Source organism: Leopardus geoffroyi, chromosome A1 (genome assembly GCF_018350155.1).
Source record: "Leopardus geoffroyi isolate Oge1 chromosome A1, O.geoffroyi_Oge1_pat1.0, whole genome shotgun sequence".
Lineage (NCBI taxonomy): Eukaryota > Metazoa > Chordata > Mammalia > Carnivora > Felidae > Leopardus > Leopardus geoffroyi.
In genome coordinates this window covers 189,384,009-189,407,558 of record NC_059326.1, presented here as the reverse complement: position 1 = coordinate 189,407,558, position 23,550 = coordinate 189,384,009, and the positions used below count along the sequence as shown (strand labels likewise).

Here is a 23,550-nt window from a genome sequence, read left to right as displayed (position 1 = left end):
CAATAGCAAACTTCTCTCTTTGAGGAATTTATCCAGCTTCTGAGCTTCTGAGTCTTCATATATAAAGTAGATCAGATGATACCAGCTTCTTAAGAATGATCTGTGGCGCAGTCGGTTAAGCGTCCGACTTCAGCCAGGTCACGATCTCGCGGTCCGTGAGTTCGAGCCCCGCGTCAGGCTCTGGGCTGATGGCTCAGAGCCTGGAGCCTGTTTCCGATTCTGTGTCTCCCTCTCTCTCTGCCCCTCCCCCGTTCATGCTCTGTCTCTCTCTGTCCCAAAAATAAATAAACGTTGAAAAAAAAAAAAGAAAAGAAAAGAATGATCTGTGGCTTGCACAAGATAATGTGCATGAAGAACCTTCCAGAACCAGGCACAGGTTAGTTGTGTTTTTCGCCGGATATTTTCTCTACCCTGGCCTTTCTTGCAGAATCTGGGGAGCTCACAGTGAGCTTAAAGGTAGGGAGGGCTCCACCATAACTGGACATCTGGGACCTAAAATTTGAAAAGTAACTCTTCAGGCCATTTGGCAATCTGTATCAAATCAGCAGTGCAGGGCATCCAGAGCAATTCCATTTCTGGGAATTTATCCTAAAGAGACATTTCACATAACTCTGCAAAACACACATGTAAAATCCCACATCATATCATTGTTTATAATGGCAAAGAATTACAAACCACCTAAATGACCATCAATAGGGTACTGGTTAGGGGCGCCTGGGTGGCGCAGTCGGTTAAGCGTCCGACTTCAGCCAGGTCACGATCTGGCGGTCCGTGAGTTCGAGCCCCGCATCAGGCTCTGGGCTGGTGGCTCAGAGCCTGGAGCCTGTTTCCGATTCTGTGTCTCCCTCTCTCTCTGCCCCTTCCCTGTTCATGCTCTGTCTCTCTCTGTCCCAAAAATAAATAAACGTTGAAAAAAAAATTAAAAAAAAATAGGGTACTGGTTAAATATGGTACATCCAGATAGTGAAATAATATTCAACTTTTAAAAATGATGTGGTAATTCTATGTTTATTGATATTAACATTTGTTCATGTCACACTATGAAATAAAATATGAGTTTGCAAATTAGCATGCATAGTATGATTGCATATATGAATACATTTATGTATAGCTATAATAATATATATATATATTTTTTTAATTTTTTTTCAACGTTTATTTATTTTTGGGACAGAGAGAGACAGAGCATGAACGGGGGAGGGGCAGAGAGAGAGGGAGACACAGAATCGCAAACAGGCTCCAGGCTCTGAGCCATCAGCCCAGAGCCCGACGCGGGGCTCGAACTCACGGACCGCGAGATCGTGACCTGGCTGAAGTCGGACGCTTAACCGACTGCGCCACCCAGGCGCCCCAATGATATATATTTTTTAAGTATACTTATTTATTTTGAGAGAGAGAAAGCGTGCATGTGCCCACATCAGTCAGGGAAGGGGCAGAGAAGGCGAGAATCCCAAGCAGGCTTTGCACTGTCAGTGCAGAGCTCGATATGGAGCTCGATTCTATCAACTGTGAGATCATGACCTGACCCGAAATCAAGAATCAGACCTTTATCTGACTGAGACATCCAGGCGCCCCTACCTGCAACCATATTTATAGCTACGCAGAATCAGATGGCTACGGAGATATATCTGGAAGGATGCTAAGTAGGATTTTAACAATGTGTTATCTCTGAGTAGTGGCATCTAAGTAAATTCTTTTTTCTTTGTACTTTTCTATCTTGCATGAATATATTTTTTTAAACAGTGGACTTATGTTTATCCAAAACACTAAAACTATGTGTCCCCTGAAAATTTCTGTGCCAATTTGAAACCTTGAGAATAGGTATTTCTATCTCAATCTGTACTGAACTCTGCCTCATCTGTTCATTGCTCTACTGGTATAATTGCCTAAGTCGCTGATTGTTTTCCCACTAGCCTGGAATCTCTAAACTCAGGGTTTTACCTTTACCCTAGTCCCAATGTCACATACCATTGCCATAATACTCAACGAATGTTTCCAATTTTTAAATCTAGAAATCTGGTGATCTGGAAGCTATCCCAAATTCTGACACTGCCTGGCAGTGAGGCCATGATTGACACTTTCTCCTGAGATGGTTCATCCTGAAACAAAACTAGAATGATCTCTGAGGTTCCTTCTACTCCTGACCTTTGTCATTCTGAAACCGAACTTGTCCAATCCTCACAAATCAAATGAAATCAAAAAAGACAACATACAGAGATGAGCTTTATAGACTTCAAAATGCAATAAAAATGTAACGTGGGATTAAAAATTTTTTAAACACAAACAATAACAATGATGATTCTAATATATCGAGGCTGACATAGAGAAAGCAAATTCTACTAGGATCTGAATGATCTCTTATTGCCCTTCGTCTCCCCCTGCCCTCACCTCTGGGCCTTAATTCCTTACGGAGTTAACACTGATACTCAGTTTGGGGATTAAAGCAGGAGCTGACCTGGATTTGCTCCACGTTGCCCATGCCCTAGATTGAAATGTTAAAGGACTTGGAATAAAAAAAAAGTTGCATTTTTCAGTAACGGCTTCACAGTAACTGGGGAATTAATGTCAGCCAGACAGTGATTTCCCAGTGGTTGGGTTTGTAGCAAAAGTCTTCAACTTTTATGTGTGGCCTGTTTGAAGTTGAAAATTGTTGTTAGACTCTCCAAAGTTGTTTGAGGTGTCACTCATCCTTCCCTTTTGTGTTGGGGTGAGGATGTGAAGCACAGAGGCTGGGAATAGTTCTGTGACTACCACCTCCAAGGCAGGTCTCTGCCAGGGCCCAATTGAGTCCCTCTCCCAGGGAATTCAAAGCTTTCAGTGCAATGCGGCTCTGCATCCATCCGCAGCCTTATCACCCACTACTCCCTTGCAGGAACTCTTCACTCCGGGAAGAGGGAGGATCTCATGGCCCCATGAATGTGCCATGCAAATGTACGTGTCTAGCATTTTTATTCAACATACGATTTTCCCTCCTAGGATATCATCCCTCAGAGTGACAATAGCACAGGATAATAATAACAAATAATGATAGCATAACAACAATAATAATACCAGCAGCTAATGTCTTATTTAGCACTGACTATAGGCCAAACACTTCACAGATGATTTTCTCTTTCGATTGTCTCAATAACCCCATCAGGTAGATACAAATATCTTTATTTTATGGATGAGCCAATCTAGGCCCAGCAAGCTTGAATGAATTAACCAAGGCTATACAGATATGAAGTTGGGATTTGAATCCTGCAGTCTGACTCTAGAGGGGGCTCCTGAGGGGGAGGGGGCTGAGATACCCTGCGTCCCACACAGACACCTACCCATATGGAGTAAGATAGCAATTCAATTCCATTCATGGACTTTGAAGGCAAGGTTTGAATTCCAGCTCCTCTGTGCTGAGCAAATAGCTGTTACTATAAGATGGAACACTCAGTGCCCATGTGAATGCCCTGCTGGTTTGACATTCTTATTATAGAGGCTGAGAAGCTAGAAATGGCATTGCGTAAACTCCACTGCAGTTATGGCATCCACACAAGACTCAGAGGCGGCCCTGAGCAGTGGGAGGTGGTGATTATGTTCAGAGAGAGCAGATCTTCATAGTGAAAGAAGCTTCTGTAATGGTACCATTTCCAGTATCCCATCTCTAGGGTCAGATGAATTGATTGATGGGTAATGCAGGCAAGGGTGTAAGTGGGCCTTTCTCCTGGGTGTGTCTATATACAGTTAGTAGGATGCAAATTCTCTGTACCTTCTGTACCCATATCCCTGGTCCTCTAGGAGTTTCTATAAGCTACATAGTATCTTTTTACAAATTTTCCTGCTTGAAACAGCTATACTCGCTTCTGTGTTCTGCAACCCAAGAATCTTGACTGATACACTAGAAGTGTTATCACAGTTAATTACTTAACTTTCTGGAGCCTCAATTTCCTCCTCTGCAAAATAGTAATATTAAAAGGATTGCCTCATGGCACCTCGGTGGCTTAGTTGGCTAAGTGTCTGACTCTTGATTTCAGCTCAGGTCATGATCCCAGGGTTGTGGGATCAAGCCTTGCGTCGGGCTCTGCACTGAGTGTGGAACCTACTTAAGATTGTCTCTCTCCCTCTCTCTCTCTCTCTCTCTCTCTCTCTCTCTCTTTCTCTCTCCCTCCCTCCCTCCCTCTGCCCCTACCCCAACTGCACTCTAAAGCTCTAAAATTTAATAAAGAAATAGATAAATAAATGGATTGCCTCAAATGAAATAATGTGTGCAAAATATTTATCACAGTATATAGTCTAAATGAGCTCTCACAGAGGGTGAGCAAGTAAATAGGAAGTTAGAATTAGGTACGATATATAGCCAGGGATGGTAGAATGCACCCAGAACTTTGAAGCCCAAAGGAGGAACAGCAAACACAGCTTGGTCATAAAAGGCTTTGTAGAAGATATGAAACAAACAAACAAAAGAAAGCAGTGCTTAAGTTGAGATCAAAAGTATGATTCCCATACAGTATGTACAGTTTTCTGTGTCTTTTGGATTTTTTCACTTAGAATGATTTTTCTGAGTTACATCCATATTGTGTGTTCCTCCCTTTTTATTGCTGCATGGAATGCCATTGAATAGATATACCATAATTTCTGAATTCATTCACCAGTTAATGACATTTGGGTTGTTTCTCTTTGGGCCAATTAGGAATAAAGGTGCTGCAAACAAACAAACAAACAAACAAACAAAAGTATGATTCCAAGATAGCCACATGCAGACGGTCTGGGGAGAGAGCAATGGTGTGCAGCTGGGCCTCTCCTAATAAGAAGACACAGAACATGTGAAGTCTTGTAGAGAGGAGAGAACACACCTTGCTGAGCAAGTGAGAGAAGTTTACCATGACTGCCATGGAGAGTGTGAGGAAGGAACTTGGAGATAGTGTAGATGGACCAGATAGTGAACAGCCTGGAAAACAGAGGTGTTTGGAAGTCATTGGCCTTCCACAACATGTCACTTGAAGACCATTAGTCTGTGGCATGCCTGGTTTTACTCCCTCAAGTCACCCTTTGGTAAAGATGCATAGCCTCGATCCAACCAGACTGCAAGCTCCTGGAGGGTGGACACTGTTTTGTACTTCTCAAGGGGCACTGTCTTGCCTTCTCCACCAATACTTGTCCAGTGCACTTGCTGTTAAGGCAAGTTTAACAGAGCATATACTTTTGCATGAAGTATTTTATAAAATAGTAAATAGCTTTCTATGTAGGTGAGGACCTCTGGGCCCCACCCAACACTTATATGGAAAGTTTGTTCCCTTCAACTAGCATGTGTTCTGTGTGGTGAGAGCTGTTTACAAACTTACAAACTGAAGGGCTTTGTGGACAGGGTCTCTCTCTTTTTTGACCTTGTTTGTTTTTTGTTTCCTACTATGACATCAATTATTTTCCAGCCAATTGAGATTTGTTGTTGTTGTTGTTCAGCTTAGAAATCATGCCATAAGGTTGAAAGGGTCAAGTACAAATTTGTTTGTCTTTTAAGTAAGCTCTACACCCAATGTGGGACTTGAACTCACAACCCTAAAATCAAGAATTCTATGCTCTACTGACTGGACCATCCAGGTACCCCTAAATTTGTTTTTTTTTGTTTGTTTGTTTGTTTGTTTTTGTTTTGTGTTTGAATCTTAAGCTTTTGTTTCATAAGATGCTATTTCAGCATTCCAAAGAACACTCTTTAGCCTAGTTGGGCACTTCTGATTCCAAGGTGAGGAGCCAGTCTGCAATCACCCTGGCAATTGCCCTGTGGGTCTTGGAAGACATCCTGGAAGGACTTTGTAAATTCCTGAGGAAGAATTTAGACTGGAATGAAGAGCCATTTGGTGGATGCTCATCAGGAATCTAACAAATGCTGCCATTTCTTAGGCTACAGAGGAAACAAAATCCCTCTGATCTCCAAAAGTATGCTAGAACAGGCTCATAGCAGCCTATGAAAACCAATGATTAGGTATTCAGGAATTTTTCAAGCCTTTTGTCAAACCATTAGTAGCTTAAAATCATCCACAGTGGGAGTATTTACACTATGGGAATTGGCAAATGTTACAAATCAGGGACTCTTCCCTCTCTTCCCTCTCAAAGCTGGTTTATCAGCACACTATTGTGTCTAGCCTATCTTGAGGAGTAATACTTTGGATATCCTGGTAAAAATTCTGTGCTTGGAAGCACTGGGAAAAACTGTTTGAAGTCTCAATTCCACGTTAGCAAGAACCATGTGTGTTTTCTTGGAGAATATATACCATGACGATGTAGGTCTGGTGTAGGGTCTGGCACATAGAAAGGGCTCAGTAAACACTCCTTGAAAGGATATAGGACTAGCGGGCTGAGAAGCACCTGTACAGCAGCATCAAATCAGCCCAAGCCAGTCTCCCATGGGAATCCTCCCCGAGCCATACATTCTCTAGAGTCACTCAGGACACTGGGTTGTCACTCATATCGCTTGTGTCATTTTATCTTTTAAAGGTAATTCTGACTCTCTCAGTATATTCAGCAACCACAGTAGACTTTAAGCTCTCAGAGACAGGATTTGTCTGATTCATTACTTTTAACATCGCACGTGCTCAATAAATTTCTTTTCCAACAAAAGAAAAATATGTGAATAATCTCGTAAATTCATGGTATTGGGTGGACATTGCTTTATTGATATCCCTGTGAGTAGGTAGAAAGGAACAATTGTCCTTCCTAGCAGGTAAAACAGTGCCTGGCATGTGAGGACACTGAATATTTGTTGAGTTAGTTATGAATTAATCATCCCATTTTACAGATGATAAAACAAGCTTGTGGAAGCTATCTCACACAGTTCCTCTTTGTTTATATCATTTCCTTTTGCACTATGTTGCCTGTATTAATAGTCCCTTAACTTTTAAACCTACTTTATTGTGGATTCTCTCATTTTTCAACCCTATCAGAAAAGCAGGTATTTTCATTTATGTTTTAGGGGAGGATAGTACTGTGGCATAGAAAGTTTTAGTAACATGCTTGATGTCACAAAAGGATTTGAGGGTAAAGCTAGTCTTAAAATCTACCTTGTCTAAGGATTCCAAAGCTAGGCTGTGTATTGTAAACAATTGTCTTGTATTTTACTTCCTTATTCATTCCTTCAGAGGGAGAGAGATTGATCAAAACAGGCTAACAAAAAGCATGGTACCATAGCACATTCAGAAATACCGCTGAAATATCGTCAGTGAATCCCCCAAGTTTGTGTCTCTTGCTTCAAACACCTTAAAACATGCTGATGACTAGAATCTGTGCTTTGCCACTTAAGTCTGCTGAAGATTCAAATTGAAGTTTCAAATATAAAATTACAGGAAATTACCTACTTTTTCTTTTGTGAATGGAATTTTGATTTCTTTTAGTCATCTGAGAAGGTCCTGTTTTTCCATGAATATGGAAATTCCATGATTTTTCTTTCCCTAGGACTCTAACATTTCAAAATGGCCACAAGACTCCTGTATGAATTATAAAAAGGATACAGAATTAAGCATGATGACTTTTAAATTTATGTTGTAAAATCCAATGTTATTCCCAGCACAGTGCCTCATTTCCGATGAAAAGCATGCTGCCAGCTTCCCATTTTTTCTATGGACGATATCACCACTCATTTTATTAAAGCCACCAGACACTCATGGAAACATGCATGATGTCGTTTTTTAATGTGGGGGAAAGAATTTTGGAAGTGGGAGCTAGTTAACATTTCTAAAACATGTTTTTTTATTCTTGCCTTTCCCTTTTGACCTTCCTGAGGATGCATGTGGGTGTTAAATTGTTACCAAAGGGAGGGGCCATTGTAACTACAACGGGATCCACACACACAAAGACACACTTTCCCACACATAAGACTTGGCTCTGTTACACTTTAATGGAATGCTGAATGGAAAAGATGCAGGGTGTTTTTGATCTGTGGGGAAATGCAGCCAGTATAGTGTCCATCATTTTCTTTCTTTCTTTCTTTTTTTTTTTTTTTTTTTTGTTAAACAGCCGGATTAACATTTGGAAGGCAATGTGTGTGAGGGAGTGGGTGTCACTAGCAAATAATTTTCCTCTCTTTTAAAAATTATAAACACAATAGTCTGTTTATAAGCATTGAAATAATAAAGGGGGAATATAAAGTGAAGAGTAGAAATCTCCTTCTTCCCCCTACCCATCTCATCTCACTCCTACATGCAGCCATTAATAGTTTGATGTTTGTCTGAGTAGGATTTTCTCTATGAATTCAAGAACCACATATTCAGATTCTATAATTTGTGTTAGCCCTCTCATTTAAGGGTGAGAGTTTGGTACAAAAATGTATCTTATATCCACATTATCCTACAACTTGCTTTTTTTTCATTTAAAAAATGTATTCTGGGTATTTTTTCTGTGAGTAGACTTTTAAACTTTGGCCATTCTTTTTACGTCCCATATAAAGTTTCATCATATTGACTGTACATTTCATTATTATTATTATTATTATCAGTGTTTAACTGATCCTATATTGTTGAGCATTTGGATTGCTTCCAGTCGCTCATTATTACTTACAGTGTCTCCTTGGATCTTTGTCTTTACACATTCTGGTTGTATTTCTTTAAGACTGATTTCTGGGAGCAGAATTTTTAGATGGAGCAGACTATTAATACCTATAATGCCAGGGGAAAATGTCTATTTTAAAAAAGAGAGAATTTTCATTGAGCAACACGTGGCAAGATTCAGCTGGATATAAAACAAGACCACCTCCAAGATGTGTTCCTATTGTACTGTTCTCAGTACCGGCTACTCACTAGATTCACCTGGGGGAGAGGAGCTTTCTGAAATGAACCAGTCTTTAGATGCCGCCCTAACAAATTACATCAGAATCTCTGATGTTCGAGTCCAGGTATCTATATATATTTTTGAAGCTCCTTAAGGCAGACTAGGAGCCATGGCTCCAGTGACAGTGCTTTCAACGTAACTATGAACGTGCCACGTTTGCTGTTGTTCTATCCGTGAGCATCTAAACACATCTACCTAAATATATGTATTCAGTATTCAAGCACATACATGTAAGGATGTACATGCACACCATGTATGTTTTATGTAGTTGGAATAATAAGACTTTTCTACCTTTTGCTTAGCTCTTTGGTATATTTGGCCTTAAGTTCTACCAGCTAGCCCAGAAACATAGTATGTGTCATGTAGAGTTCTGCATACAAATAAGGTTCAGGAGGATGATCAAAGAGACAAATGGGAACTTTAATGGGGGAATGGTGAGAAGTCCTAGATGTGATTAAAGAGAAGATAAAAGGGCCATTAAGCAACTGTGCAGAGTAATTTTTAGACTGAAAAATTGTAGACAGTCCTATATAAACAGAATCCATATAGGACATTAACTACCAAGGTAAATGACCCTTTGTCTCCTTGTGTATTTCTTCAACTTACAAAGTTTGGTTGGCAGATGGTGGAAGGATGCAGGGTATCTGAATAAGTGTGTGTGGAGGGAGAGGCTTGTACTGGACAGGAGCTGTTACCTAAACACACTATATATTTATAGTATAGTTTACGATATATTACATGCATTCATATACATTATTTTATGTGACCTCTACATCAGTCTTGGAGAGAAGAAGATGGTTATCTCCATCACTCAGAAGAAACTGAGGCCGAGAGAGAAGGGGTAAGGCCAAGTTCATAATGCTCGCACATGGGAGAACTGAAACAACATTGCACTTTGAATGTATGCATTAGTTGAACTAGCACCTAGGGTTTCTGATTCGTAGCCTATGTTCTTTTTGCTAATATACAAGTGTCAGCATTGGTAAACCATAGGAAGTGGTACAGACCATGGCAATTAGCTCTAAGTGCATTCAAATTGAAAAAATTTTAAATACCATATGAGAAAAAAATATCTTGGGCCAGATTCAACAGACAGGCTTTCAACTGGTGACCTTAATTTTAGAAAATCTAAATTTTGAGTAATAGAAAACTAGAGGACGAATCTGCCTTGGAATTTGACAGCAGTATTTCCTAAACACACAAGTAAGAAGATATTGAAAGCAGGTTACAAATATAGGTAAATGTAGTCTGAAGTAGACACCTTCTAGAATCTTTTCCTTTTTGTGTTTCAAAAATATATATATTAACACATGTATTTGTAATACCACTGCCTTCCAATCTCCTCTTTGTCAGAAGACCCTGACGTTGCTAAGCATGGTTTTGTCAGGAACATAACTTACACGGTGGTCCAGGCATTGCTATTTTGTTGCCTGGAGAGGGAACACATTATGACCCATGTCCTCACAAGTTTGGATCGTTTACCCAATTAGTAATCATGCGGAGAATGCACAGGGCAGTGTGTTGGGATGAGGGACCAGTAATTGGGGAAGCTCTGGGGTTGAGAAAGTGGGAGCTGACTGAGGTTGGAAATAACTGGGAGAGCCAAATGAAGGCAGGGACGCCAAAATCAAGGCAGAGTTCGGACAAGGTCGGTGGGTGCAGCTCAGGCCCAAGCCTGAACCCTGAGGTTGAATTATTTTAACCTTATGCATCAAAGAGGCATTTTATATTTTTTTCTTTAGCATTTTTTTTTCGTGTTGTCTCAACCATCTTGTGAATTCAGTGGGAAGGTAGACTTGGCTCTAGTGTTGAAATTAATAGCAACAGAAAGTGGTTCAATAAGTTTCCCAAGTACAACATTCATACTCCATCTGAGACCAGAACTCAGAATTCTGTACATAATTCTTATCTCTGCATCTCATACTATTTCAAAACTGGATGGGGGGCTGGACCCGTGGTGGAGTCCATCTGGCTGCAAACTCTTCAATAAACAGAAAAGACTTGTGTTGTAGGCTCACATTTGGGGCATGGAGAGGAAGAGTAAGGGAACTGCTTCAATTCAGCAGGTGAAAAGGAAAATGAAAGATAAGTTGAAATTTTCTGTGTGAGAGGGGAAATGTATTTCTCCCCAGACTGCGAGGGAAGGGAGGATATAAACATGGGTGTGGGTGTTGTTGTTAAGCAAAGCTGTTTGTAATCTTTGAGGCTGTTTGAGGAATGAGATCCATGTCAGAATGCTAAAGGCAAATAAACATTTTAATGATTTTTTAAACAGCAAATTCTGGGAACTATAGATAGGAACGTAATTTTAATCACACTTGACCAAGATTCTAGGACAGGCTGTTGATTAGAGGAGCTTTGGAGCCTGAGCAAAGAATGTGGTGAATTATAAGAGCAAACATGGGTTCACTAAGAATGAAATGGACAAGACTAACCTATTTCCTTCAAAAAAAAAAAAAAAAAAATTACCATGTTGAGAGATCACGTTGACCTGAATTTTAGTAAAAATTCGGTCAGAATTTCCTTTTGCAAAAATTGGTGGACTGCATACCAGCTATTAATTCTGATACATTTTAAACTTGCTGAATAGGGGCGCCTGGGTGGCGCAGTCGGTTAAGCGTCCGACTTCAGCCAGGTCACGATCTCGCAGTCCGTGAGTTCGAGCCCCGCGTCAGGCTCTGGGCTGATGGCTCAGAGCCTGGAGCCTGTTTCCGATTCTGTGTCTCCCTCTCTCTCTGCCCCTCCCCCGTTCATGCTCTGTCTCTCTCTGTCCCAAAAATAAATAAACGCTGAAAAAAAAAAAAAAATTTAAACTTGCTGAATAATTAGTGGCCTTGAATTAATGACCATGAATTTGAATTCCATCTTACTTTGGGCGTCGGACTAGTCACTCCACCTACCTCAACTGTAAAGCTCAATATGTGCAGCCACTTAGTATATTCCAATACTATTCAAGTGAAAATTATCCCAGTCCACCTAGGGAAGGATCTCTGTTGGAATGCCACCTGATTCCACCATTGATTCGGTTTCACTGAATATGTTGACAAGTAGTTGCATAAGTACGTGCTTACGAAGTTTTCAGATGCAGAAGACTCTAGAGGACTAATGATATGATGTTATAGAGAATCAATGTATCAGAAACCATTCATAAGAATTATAAATGAGAAAATGAAAAGAAATACAAGTCTGGGGGAAGGGGCAAGAGAGTCCCCATGGTTTCCCTCTGTGTAGAGTGAGGGAAGATGGGTGCTGTGGGGCAGCCAAGTCATCCAGGCATCCTTAGGTGGCCCAATATGTCTTGGAAGCAGAAGTCTCAGCAGGCACGTTCAAGAGCAGCCGCAAGACTCTGGGAAAAGAACTATTTGGGGAGAAAACTGCAATGTGGTGAAAAAGAACTGTGGAGAAGGAAAGAACATAGGAAGTTGGAATGGAGGACAGATTTTAGCAGCCGTCCTGAGTCAGACACTTCGAAAAGGAAGAGATTAACTGTGCAAACTTTTGAGAAGCATTTTATATGGTACTCCCTTTAAAGAAGAAACTCACAGTTAAGAAGTTTATATTCTTTCTCAAGATTTTTGGAGTTAAATGGTTATTTTTTTGCACACAGAACAGACTGGGCTATGTGGGGTCTCAGTTATACCTGGTTTAAATTATCATTACAAACTTTCACATGATATAAAAATGCAAAGACCTTAGAATTTCTTCCTGCCCTCTTGTTTTCTCACCTTCCCTCTTTTTCTTGGATAATCTCCTTAATTTCCATGAGTTTGGCTACCAAGAAGCATAACAATGACTATTAGCTTTATTGCTATATCCCAAACCTCTCTCCTAAATTCCAGCTTGGGATTCTAACTGAGGGCTGGATGTTTGGAATTCACAAATGCTTAAAGCTCAGCTCATGCAATAAGGAAAATGATAACTCCTCACAGAATCAGAGAGGAAGCCTATAGAAAAAGAAGCACTCAGTTTTCTTAACTGCAAAATGGGAAGCCTCAGTAATGAGATCTCTAAGGCTCTTTTCAACTCTAACATTTTATTTAAAAAATGAGATAGTGTTGTTCTTCATTTTTGTAAACAGGCCAGGGTGAAAGTTACCACAAAGTGGATTTAGATGTCTTTTTTAAAAAGTTTTCTTTTAAGTAGGCTTTAGGCCCAGCACAGAGTCCAGTGCAGGGTTTGAACTCACCACCATGAGATCAAGATCTGAGTGAGATGAGAGTTGTACGCTTAACCAGCTGTGCCACACAGGTGCCCCATAGGTGTCAGATTAAAGTGTAGAACTTTTCCAATAGGACTACTTCTGAAGATAGTGAGGTAATTAATTCAGAATATCTATGGGAATACTGTGAGATATATTTCTCCCTACAAAGATTATACTGAGGACTCTTGATGTCCTTTTTAACTCTAAAAATCATATATATATATATATATATATATATATATATATACATAATTATATATACACACATATATACACACATATATAATATACATAATTATATATACACACAAATATGTATATGTTTTATATATATAATTCAAATTATGTATAATATAAGCATCTCTTCACACTGTTATAATTTTGAAAATTATGTGGTAATATATTTACCACCTATATGGTAAATTCTACAAATTCCTATTTATTTTGTTAATTTTTCTTCCTTTTCTGCAACTAAAAGTTATATTTACTATATATTCCACCACTTGAGACCTCTTAGGTTACATCTGAATCTTTTTACAATTGTACACAACACAGTAGTTCCTTTTATTAACTACATCCTCTCTGAAAAGTTACTAATGGGGTTGATAATGCAGTTCCTACTGTAGCCAACTTTGGCATTGTGGAAAGTAAGGACGTGATGCTAACCAGTCCAAGCCTGTCCCAACTAACCTTGGTCACAGGGTCTCATTAATCACTATATTTTCCATAGCAACAAAACTGCACATTCAATAAAAAGCGATTGCTCTTAGCAAGAGTAAACCCCAGGAGATGGAGCAGGACAGCATTATTTTTTATAAAAGCTAGAAGACCTAAGTTCTATTAGAAGAAAATATAGTAGGAAAGCATAGTATAAAAAATGATGCCTTCCTTAGAGGGGCTCCAGAGGGTAACTGGACATGTTGGCTCTGGGAGAGATTGTACTTTCTAGATCTTTCAAGGTAAGGGAAAACAGCAATGTTCAGAGGTCGGAAGACTGGTTCGGTTTGTCACATGGCAGTGTCGTATACTCATAGTGCAATAGAAAGTAATAATCATGATAAATATAATTGATAGCATTTATTAAGTGTCTACTGTATGTGACAGTGTATTAAGCATCATGCATACTTATTTCAGTTAACCTTCACAATAACTAGCTCATGTAAGTCTTATTGTTATCACCGTTTTTAAGTTGAGTGAACCAAGGCTTCGTGGTTTGTCCATTCTCACAGCTAGTGAATCTCTTACTCCAGGGCCCATCTTTTCAGTCAATTGGCCATATTGTCTTCCAAGTTCTGCATTTCAGTTTATGCCCAACAATGGAGTCGTCATTGCTCATTGGGGGGAAATCATTATTTTTTAAAATTTATTTGAGAGAGAGAGAGAGAACGATAGAGAGGGTCAGAGGGTGTGGGGAGAGAGAGAGAGAGAGAGAGAGAGAGAGAGAGAGAGAGAGAGAATCTCAAGAAGGCTTCATGCCAGGCACAGAGCCCAACACAGGGCTGGATCCCATGACCCCGGTATCACGACCTGAGTCAAAATCAAGAGTCGGACGCTCAACTGACTTAGCTGTCCAGGCGCTCCTGGGGGAAAACCACTATTAAAGGTCACTATCTCTCTTTGAAATTCATCTGGAGATTTTAAGCCTTCGACTTAAAACTTAAAAGCTCATGAAAGATGAGCGGGCCAGAAACAGTGACTCAGTGGGCCAGCAACAGTGAAGTTGTAAAATATGGCCCCTAGCCTGAGAAATGTAAAGTCTTTTTAAAAGGCTTACCCATACATGCAACCTGATAGGAAATTGGTTTTTGTGGTCCACGTTCTAAGAATTCAGAAATAATGGCGTTCAAATTGAGCTTGATTAGGGAACTTATTATAGAAAGTCCTACACAGACCTGTATTAGAATACATCCTCCACATACATTGGGTGGACAGATGTGCTGATGGATGCCTCTCAGATGAAGTTTATACTTCAGGGTGACCCCAAAGTTTGGGCAGGATTTGGATAGATGTGGAAACAGGGGTGAGGCTTGGGCTTGATTCGCCTACATCTCACTTGGCACAGAGGTGTCAGTCTCAGTTTGGCTACTTTAGTAATATTTTCTATTCTGTTGAAAGAATAAGATGAGGCAACTTCTTCCTCAGATCTTCTCATGGCTGACTCCTCACCATACAGTTCCCAGATCCTCTGTCATCTCCTCAGGAAGAGCTTGCTGACCTCCACATGTAAATCGTTTAGCCTGGCTCATGCCCCTCTCCGCTCCATTGCCCGTTTTATGTTCTTCAAATATTTGTCTCTCTCTGCACCAAACATAGTTATACATGTATTTGTTTATTGACCTGTCTCGCTGAATAGAATGCAAGCTGTTAGGGGTCAGGGAGTTTGTCTTTCCATCCACAGAGACATGCCCGGTGCTGAGAACACTGACTGCCACAAGGGTACATGCCCAATAAATATTGGTCTGATGCACGTTTGAATGCATGAAAAATGGTAACCGCCAGGATGTCTGTTAAAAACACAAATGTCCTGGACCCAACCCTAGAGACTCTGATTCGGAGGATCACTTTGGGGGGTTTCAGGAAATGAGAAGTTTGCAAAGTTCTTCATGTGATTCTGACACGCAACCAGGTTTCAGAATGATTATGTTATAAAAATTTTCTTTGCCCTCAAGCAACTTGCGATCTTAAAGGGGCAGACGGTATCATTGCTTGGGGAAGGAAAGACAAATATCTCCACCAATTTGATCACCACAGTCCCAAAGTTGAGCTCCCTTGACTTTCCCAAATTACAAAGGAAAGAAGAAAGAAAGAAATTCTTTAGAGAAAAGAAGAGCTGGAGGAAATGAAGAGAAAAAAGCAAAGATAGGGGTAGGATGAACAAGTACACAATAAGACGCACCGTGCAACGGTCTGTTAGAACAATGATAAAGAAATAAGAAGGAAGATGGAGAAGAAACAGATGTAGCTGCCAGAAGTTAAATACACATCTGTTAAGAATGCTCTTCTCATATGCAGGGTCAGAAAAATATGTACAAATGTAGCACCTCACTGATTGACAGAAAAACCTCAGTTCTGGCCCTGGGAATCTTGTTTTCTTGACAGCACTTTGTTTTAAAGCTGGAGGCAGAGAAATGTCTTATGCATGTCCTTAAACTGGAAGGCCTTTTGTTCAGGATACTTATACCATTTGCAGATAATGATGTGCATAGCAGTTTCAGCTGTCTGCATATGCATTTTTATGTTTTTTTATGACAGCTCTGCGTACTGAACTAAAAGGCCATTTAGAACTGTCAGCCACTGACAAGCATTACCCTTTACATTTACAATTCTGTTAGCGTGCATTGTCAGGTGGGTTCACCAGACTGCAGAAATGTGATTTCCTTTGAAACCTATGTATGACTTTAATTTAATACAGCAGCCTCAAAAAAGAAAAAAAAAAAAGGGGAGAAAGAAAAAAAGACAGTGTGAGCCCAAGAGAGCTTTATTAAGTATTCTTTTTCCATTAATCTCCTACTTTTTTGTTTTTACAAGACCCTTCCTTTCTTTCTCATCTTCTTTCTCCCTCTTTCTCTTCCTTCTCTCTCTCTCTCTCTCTCTCTCTTTCTCTCTCTCTCTCTCTCCATTATTTCCTCTTTTCTTTCTTCTCCTCTGTAGAATCCTTCATGTCGTGCAGAAGTGCAGGCAACCTAGAGAAATGACTTTACCTGTCTGAGCCAAGCCAGACCATCTCTTACTTTCCATATGGCCTGAGGTTAATTTTCAGTCAAGCCAATTTTTAAAAGATGTTTGGCTCAGTGTAGGGCTGGGCGAATATTCAGGACCTGGATAGTGGGAGCATGGAAAGAATCCACTTAATCCAACTAATGACTTATCATTCCCCATTATCACTACCACCTGTCTTTGGGAGTCCCTTTCCCCTCTCCCAAACGATATTTCAACAGTATGGCGAGCCCTTCCTAGAAAATATTTCAACAGTATGGCGAGCCCTTCCTAGAAAAGGCACTGGCGTGTGCAGTGTGAGAGTCTTGAAAACAATGTGAAACTGTGGTTTTGCCCTGAAGGATTTTATAGTCCACCCAGGGAGGCTGACCATGTGTGCAGGAAACAAAGTTTCTACTCAGACTAGGCTGAAGTGAAATGTTCACAGGTACGTGCTGACCTGGACCAGATTTACTGCAAAGTGATGAAGCCTGGGCTTCCGAGAATTCCTCTCACTTGCCTGCCCCGTATGCATTCCGGGGGTGGTCAGGAGGTGATGAGAGTTCTAGACGCAGAGCTCAACCTGAGTTGCAAGCAGGTAGCTTTATTATATGAACACTGATGGTAAATTGTATAAAGAGCTCACAGGGGAAAAGGGACCTGAAATCTCTAGTCTCCTTTTTTGTAATTAAATTTTGTAATTTAATTTGTATTCATAAGTTTGTAATTTTTATTTTATAAAGAAATCCCCATATTGTGTAAACCTCAGATCCCATAAGCTTGGACCTGTCCCCAGTTCTGATAGTAGGTCCGTAAAGAGAAAACATGAATCAATGTGGTTTGGGCAACCAAGGTTAGGTTTTCTTTAGAAAGCTTATCTTCACCTGGCCCTTAATAAAAGCCCAGGATTTGGCTAGGTAGTGAGAGGATGTAGGCGAATAGAGAGGGTTTCAGGAAAATTTGGTGTACAGATAACATTTTGAGAACTCATGTTTTTGGCAGTGGACTAATATTTATTTTTTACTTTGTAAGTTGAGACATATAAGAAATGTAACATGCACTGATCTTAAGTGTATGACTTGATGAATTGTACTGTGCTTAAAACCATGGAACCACACTCAGATCAAGAGGTAGAACATTTTCAGCTCCTCAGAAATTTCCTGGCTTCTGAGTACAGAAATCATAATCCCCTCTATCAAGTTTTTCAGAAAGGCAGGTTTGGACATACTGGGAGTGCTAAATTTAGTATCAGGAGATCACCTTTTGTGTTGACCTACTAATAGTATGGTTGTTCAAAAAAAGAATCCAACCCTAAGGGTGAGACGATACCGCCCCTCCTTTCTTCACCCCAGAAGTAAGTGGGAACATTCTGGCACCCTGATGGCAATGTCTAGCTTTATATGTGGGTGGCACAAAGTGTTATCTATTATCTAGCTGATGGCTTGCCATTTCACTGATACCTGCAGATCCCCCATTTGGGTCATATGACTTGGGGCTAAGCCTTGCCTTTCACGTGAGGTTCTTTGAAAAATCCTATCTGCCTCATTCAGTCTGTGAGGAGTGTCATACCAAGTTCCAACCCCTTTCTGTAAATTTGCTAATCAGTAGCTTTCTTATCTGGCCAGAAAAGTGGGATGAGACTCACAGGCAGGCTCCTGATGAAGGGTGGATGAGAGAAAGAGGGACACAGAACTGGGCAAGGTGGTGATTGCCGGTCTCAGAAGACCTCACATCTGCCAAACGCAGAGCCTGACGTGAGGCAGGCAGGTTGAAATTCCCTCCCGGAGGAGAAAAGGTAAAAAAGAAAACAAAATCCATACAGTACACACACACACACACACACACACACACACACACACACACACGCAGCCCCTCCTCTTTTTCTCCTGTGTCACTAACCTCGAATGCCCTGCGGGAACCAATTACAGCATTCTAATGAGTGCAGTTTCCAATAACTGCATTTGGTGGGTGCATTACCTCCTCATCCACACACTGACTGCCACCACCTCATCTCAGATCACCTTTCCCAACAATGAATCTGCCTGTCTGGTGCTTGTTGGCCGGCTGGACATCTCCCTGCGGAGTCACCAGGGGCAGGGGGCCATAAGGGCAGCTGTGTGAGTTCTCAGAGTTTGCAGAATGCATAGGATTGTGGGCCTTGCAGGCAAGGGAATAAACCAGTCAGGTTTGTGGCTCTAGACAGACCTGGTTCACCTACTTGAAATAGTCTTTGGGGACCGAAATGAAAATTCACTTTTTAAAAAGCCTCCATGATGTGGAAAGGATTATAAAGTAGGGATCAAGTGTCATGGTTAAGGCATGGACATCAGAGATACAAAGACTTACCTCAGACTAATGTCTCTATCACTTAGTAGCTGCATGACTTCCAGCAAGTTCCATAATTCCTGAAATGAACCTCAATTTCACCATCTACAAAATGGGAATAATAACAGTCCCTACTTTGTAGCATGGTTGTAAATGTTTAAACAATACCGTATGCAAATACTAAAGTGGAGATGTTGTTCTAATACAGCTTGGTCTAATAAAAACGGAAATAAATGGAAAGATCACAAATTCTCGTCATTCACTGGCAAAGCCCTGCCTTCTGCCCCTGGCTCTGTCCTTATCTCTGTCCAGGTCTGATCCCAGCAATCTACTCAGCACTATGGGGACACCTCTATTCCAGGTCGCTGTTACAAAGCATGCGATAGATCTCCATGTACTTGGTAAACTCTCCCAGATATTTCAACTGAGAAAGGGACGTTTGTATTCATGACATACATGTGTATGTGCATATGTAGGTGTGAACATGCATCAAAGGGACTGACCATGATTCTCCCAGGTGAGCAGTGAGCTTAATGGGAGGGAAGCAGGAAGAGAGATAATTTCACATTTTATTGTCACTACTCCTGGATTACCCAAATCTTAAAAATATTTTTTTTAATGTTTATTTTTGAGAGAGAGAGAGAGAGAAAGAAACAGAGCGTGAGCAGCTGAGGGGCAGAGGGATCGGGAGACACAGAACTTGAAGTGGGCTCCAGGCTCTGTGCTCTCAGCACACGGCCCATTTGCAGGGCTCGAACCCATGAACCGCGACATCATGACCTGAGCCAAAGTCAGATGTTTAACCGACTGAGCCACCCAGGCACCCCAAATCTTTTAAAATTAGGTGTATTCAAGCTTTTCTTGTGCAATAAAAGTAGAAATGCTCAGGAGGTATTTTCGTGGTCAAAAGTTAAAGGTCATGATGTGACAGTTGTTTGTGGCCCTAGTGGTTCCCCATATGCTCCCCCCACCCCCGTTGCGCCACTTTTCACCCAGCTCTTGCAAAGGAAAACAGTCACCCTTCACCATTCTATCACCTGTTACAACTCCTTCTCTCTAGCCTTTTCACAAGAGACCGTGTTGCTCAAGTGACCCTCTACCCATTGATTGTAAAGATTTTAGAGTTATTTAATCCCTTAAAGCATTTTCCAAAAAGTAAGAGAGAGAGAGGGAGAGAGATTGTCTTCAAATTGTTTATAAAGAAAATCCAGGTTTATACATAGATAATCTGGAAAGTGACTATCGTCTGTGTATCGGCAGTTGAGAACGTATTGAAACATTTTCATTATTTGCCTCCTTTGTCCACCGGACATGTCTGCTTTCTTCTAATAAGCCACAGAAAGGAGAGCAAAAGGCAGTAATGGTCAGTGCTGGCAACTAAAGATCAATACCAAATGCACATAAGCCTTCTCCAGTGCCAAGCCCAGTGGGTGAGGACCAGCAGTGGGTCTGCAGAAATCTGAAGGGAACTCCCGCTGCATAGTGCTTTTTGCAGTTTACAATTATACATCCAAGGTGAGTAGAGAAAGCAACGTTATGTCTTAGGGAGTTTGTGTTCTGTCTGGCCTCCTAAGTATGTGGAAGACCACAAGCCTCTTAAGATGCTTGTCTTCAGAAGAGAGAAGACCAAATCCACAGAGCCTTGGGGAGTGACACAGATGGGTGCTGGGGGTGAGAAGCAGAACTTGGAAAGGTAAGGAAAAGGTGATAGGTTTTGTTTGGTGTCTGAGCCTGCTGAGGGTCAAGCAGAGGTCTGCCTGTCCCTTCCCCATCCTCCAGTGGCCCGATCCTTCCTGACCTAGCAATTTTGCACAGGGTGTTCCCTAGGCCTTGAACACTCTTCCCCCAATTAATTGCCTCATGGACTCCTGCTCTTCCTTCAGGCTTCAGCTCCTAAGACCCCTGCTCGGGAATATCATCCTTGACCTACCTGAATGCACACCCATTATAGATTGTTCCCTTATTTTCTTATAGACCCAGGTGAGATCCCTTCACAGTACTTATCACTCACAATTCAGAATCATATACTAATTTGTCTGTTGGATTTAGTGAATATCTGTCTTCCCAAGATGATTACGCCTTTTGAGTGTGGGGCTCTCAATTGTTTTATCTCCCTGTTCATTGCTTAGCACAGGGTCTGGAGTACAGTAGGTGCTCAATTAATATTTGTTGGATGAAATGATAAATTAACTAAATCCGTGAATTGGTCAATTACCATAGGTATCCTACAGCAAATGTTTATGCTTCTAAATCTTTACTTCCTCTGCTCCGTCCCCCTGAAACTCGCCTTCTCCATTCATCCAAATCCTCCTCAGCTTCCAGACCCAATGACAGTGATAGAGATAACAGATGATATTAAATGACTTCTGAGCCCAATAGTGGGAATCACGTATATATGTAATCTTAATCCATCTTCATAACTCTATTCTTATTATTAAATATCAAAGGGCAGACACTCAAAGATCCTCCAGGAATGCGAGATACAGCAATTGGCATCTCAGAGCCCCAGGTTTGCCAGAGAATTGAAACAGTGAGGACAGTGGCCTGGTTCTTTGTGATTTACACATGGTGTCTCTTTGATGTGTCTGTATTTTAAGCTGAAGGGCAGTGGCTGCGGCTTCCTTGCTTTTGTAATTCTCTCCCGCTCTCTGGGACTCCTGGCCTCTACTGAGGAAGGAAAAGCAGAGAGAGATTTGTTATTGCTTTTCTGATGCTTTCTGTTACTGGGTCCTTGGGGAGTTAGAGGTAGGGAAGAAGCCTGGGATATGCAGTAGCCCTGGCCTGTTAAGACACAAGGGGTGTGATGGAGAAATTAGTATGATTTGAGGCAGTGACAGTTACTATTTCTACCCCCAATTCACCACACCCTACCTTCACCTTCACCACCATCTCCCAAAGTAGAGCTGAAATGGTGGCATCCTCAGAGGCCGTGTGCTGTGTGCAAGCAGTTCCAGCCAGGGGCTCAGCCTGTACACCGACAAACCTCAGTTTCCTCATCTCTAAAATGGACATAAGGATAATTCATCTCCCATAAGGTTTTGTGAGGATTCAGTGAAATGATGTGTGTGTTAAATCTTTACATAGTGCCTGGTATGACATCGCATTTTCAAAAGGCATTAGTTATTATTTGTATTATTTATTTACTAAATGCCTAAAGTCAAGCATCCGTCTAAATTCAAACCTAGATCTTTCTGATTCCTCACTGCATTCTTTTCACATCAGCCCTGATCAATTTCAGGACTGTTTGCCAGCACTGTGAGCAGAGAGGGGGAGAAAAGGAAGATTAATTAAGAAAGAGTTGTAAAAAAATTCACTGAATATCGAATGGATGTAATATTAACATACGTAATTACTTCTCAACTTCAGAAGCTATAATATCAAAGATAAAAATCATGTCAGCTTCAATCTTTTTCTCATTGTAGATTCAGACCATTACATTAATGACTAACTTTCTGAGCTCTATAATTTCCTCTTGGAAAGATACCTTTTTTTTGGAGCGAAGCACAGAAGCTCTCTCTCAGGCACACCCTGGAATTGAGGGAGGAAGAGGGGCCTCTCTGTTGAGGCCACTCCACTCCCCTACTACTGCCCATTGTTGCGGGTACACTCTCTTTGTGAGGGAACAAAGGCAATTAATCACACAGGCAGCCAAGTCTTGCCTTTGGCTGGGCTGTGGAATTGGCTCCCAGGACTTCAATGGGGGCGGGAGCCCCAGTGAGTAACTCCATTCAGTGTCTATAGTTCAAGACTGCTCCAGTAACTGCCAGCCTCTGGGCGTTGTCTTGTTTCTGGAGGAGAGGTCCCCAAGTATCTTGAAATTAGGCCTTTGTTCATTTTAAACAGAGGTCCTACTCGGGGCTCTCCTCCCTTGACCCTCTAGTCTGAACCTTCCATCTGAGTGACAAAGAACAGGGTCTATGGGAGCCACAGTTTATAACCCTCTCCTTGGAGCTAAGTCAGCGCCTCCTCCTGCGAGGAAAGAAATGAGAGATGTCCTGGGATTTTCTGCCTTAGAGGATGCAGGCATAGCATCCCCTTTTCAGGATCTCAGGGTAGAACTGGGACAAGGAGGGGGACCCCATTTCTCAAACGTGATGTTCAGGGGCCTGCACAATGTCCAAATTGCTGCTAAATGGAACCAGAAGTTAAGTGTTCTCTTTTTACAGACGTCTGAAACAATGAACAGGAGGGAAAGAAAAGAAATGTAGTTTAGTTTTGTACCTTTTTTTCTTTCTTTTTGGTGCCCATCCTTCCTTCCAAGTCCTCCTCCTATTTCCTGGCCATTTTTGGTAAGTGTCCAGTTTTGTCACCCTCACTGCTCAGAGTGCTCCCTTCCCAAAGGAACATCTTTCTCTGGACCCCTCTCCTCTCCGTATTCCTGTGTCCGTACAAGCTTTTTACCTACCCTCTGGTTCTTTCCTTCTGTTAGCTCTGACTCAGCAAAGTAATCATGGAAATAGAATTTTCTGCTTGTTAATCTGCTGCCCATCACACGAAAATGCCAATAAGTTTAAGATGGGCTGGCTGGTCATTGAGAC

The 23,550-nt window shown here is 41.2% G+C and overlaps 1 long non-coding RNA gene across 1 annotated transcript; it reads right to left on the bottom strand.

The window, feature by feature from the left end:
- Positions 1-325: 325 nt before the first annotated feature.
- Positions 326-22,589, bottom strand: LOC123611480. The gene is made up of 4 exons (XR_006718688.1): positions 22,497-22,589; positions 19,034-19,117; positions 7,323-7,451; positions 326-611 (listed from the first exon to the last, which is right to left on the bottom strand). It is a non-coding gene; the product is annotated as an uncharacterized LOC123611480 (long non-coding RNA).
- Positions 22,590-23,550: the final 961 nt, after the last annotated feature.